This window comes from Pinus tabuliformis, chromosome 5_1, assembly GCF_031772625.1.
Source record: "Pinus tabuliformis cultivar Carrire ecotype Pingquan chromosome 5_1, CPIR1, whole genome shotgun sequence".
Lineage (NCBI taxonomy): Eukaryota > Viridiplantae > Streptophyta > Pinopsida > Pinales > Pinaceae > Pinus > Pinus tabuliformis.
This window is the reverse complement of record NC_142305.1, coordinates 144,473,814-144,476,251: the sequence shown is the minus strand read 5'-3', so window position 1 is coordinate 144,476,251 and position 2,438 is coordinate 144,473,814.

The following is a 2,438-nucleotide window of genomic DNA, read 5'->3' as shown; positions in this document are numbered from 1 at the left end:
GACAATTGTAGAGTTTTAAAAGTAGTTGTTTTGTAGAGAATCTTTGTCTTGTTATTGATATTTTTCATGACTGATATGAAGCAAACTCCTACTAAAGGTTGTTTTTAATCAAAACTTGTAAAGTTGAAACAAAAGAACAAGTAAAACCTTAAAAATTATAGCACTTGACCGTATTTTTAAAAAATAAAGATTAATTTTCCTAACCACTTCCATCTAGACAAGAAAAAAACAAAATTGACAAGAGACACTACTCTTTTTGGTAGAAACCAAAGGTAAACATTTTCAACCTGTTTTATTATCAAAAAGAAAAAATAAGCTAAAAATAATAATTTACAAAAATAGAAGAGGCTATCTTCTATGGAAAGTATTTTTTAAGGATCTGTCCATTAACAGGTAAAGACTTTCTTTTCCTTGGTAAGTCTTGTAACATGAAAGTCGATGGACCTATGATTTCAACAATTTGGAATGGTCCAAGCCACATCTGTTGGAATTTAGTATGCTTTCCTTTATCTTCATCAGCTTTATCCCATTTCAATACTAAATCTCCAAGCTGAAAATATTTTCTAGATACCCGGTTTGAATCAAAAGAAGCCTTTACTAATTGTTGATGATGTGCATGGGTAATTCTAGCCTATTCGCGTTCTTCTTCTAGCTTAAGAATCTGCAATTGTCTTAGTTGCAAGGATGAGGAAGGAGTTTCTTCGATGAACTGAACTAAGGCTAAAGAAGGAATAGCTAGGCGTGTTGGGAGAACCACTTCTTTCCCATAAACTAAATTAAAAGGAGAAGTGACAATGGAAGCTTTCTGAGTTATTTGATCTGCCCAAAGAGCGTACATTAAAGACTTATGCCAATTTCTATGATTCTGATCAATAATCCATTTAATGACTCTAAACAAGTTTTTGTTTGTTGATTCAGCCAACCCATTCCCTTGAGGGTATAATTGGTAGAATACTTAAGTTTAAGTCCACTTTTGAGTGAAAATTCAATCATAGCATTACCAAAAAAATATGATGCATTATCAAACATTAAAGCCGAATGTAAGCCAAATTAGAATTATTCTATAAAATCGATGATATTTTCAGAGTTGGTTGTCTTGATAGGAACTGATTCTACCCATTTGGTAAAGTAATCAGTAGTTGTAAGGATGTACTTATGTTGTTTAGAAGAGTGAGGAACAATCTCACATTATATCTAATCCCCATTGCTCAAATGGTTGATTGATGTTGACTGGCTGTAATGGAAATGATGGTTTCCTCTGTCTTCCAGCAACAGTTTGACAAATTTGACACCTTCTTACATGGCTGTGTGCGTCCTTAAGTAATGTTGGCCAGTAGTAGCCCATGCACAAGATTTTGTGTGATGTCGCATCTCCTGTGTAATGTCCACCTGCTGGTCCATCATGAAGTTCTTGCAATACCTTTTCAGCTTCAGAGTTCTCAAGGCATATAAGAAGAATAGAATCATAATTCATCCTAAAGAGTACATCATTTACAATTTGATATTGCTTAGCTTTTAATCTCAGGGCTCTTTTCTTTGTATGATTCAAATGTGAAGGAGCATATCCATTCTTTAGGTAAAACATGATATCAGCATATCTTGATTCAATATCGTTTAGGCTTACCTCATACATTTGTACCTCATGATCAGGGGACTGTATTTCTGATATATGCGATGCTCCAGCCAACATCCTGCAAAAACCTTGACCTTTTACAATATTTGCTGGCTTGATTTCAACGTCATATTCTTGCAGGGCTGTGACCCAATTTTCTCTCTTTTCACCCACGTCTTTCTGTACCAAAAGATTTCTTACCGCTGGAAATGGCACTATTATTTTTGTATGGGTCTTGAGAAGAAAGGGTCTAAAGTGTTTGATCGCTTTGAAAACAGCATAAGCCTGTTTCTCAACATCAGAGTAATTTAATTCGGCTCCTTGCAAGTTTGAACTGAAAAAGGAAATTGGGGCTTCTGCTTTATCTTGATTAGCTTGCGTGAGTATTGCAACATATGATTTCTTAGAGGCAAATGTATACAAAATGAAAGGATCAAAAAAGTTTGGAGTCGCTAGAGATGGGGCATTTATAATCATTTTTTTAATCAGGTTGAACGCTTCATGTTCTGCCTAACCCCATTTGAAGAGAGAGCTTTTTTTTTTATCATTGCTTGGAGAGGTGACACAATTTTTGAGAAGTCGGGGACAAATATTTTAACGAAATTGATTTGACCAAGGAAGGATTGCATTGCTTTTTTGTTATGGGGTAAGGATATGTCAAAAATCTCCTTAATCCTATCGGGATCAATATGGATTCTAGATTTAGACACTATGAATCCAAGAAGCTTTCCTTCACTTAATGCAAAAAAGGACCTTTTTGGATTAATTGAGATCCCATACTTTTGACAACATTGAAAGATCTGCTTTAAATCTCTAAGGTGACTAC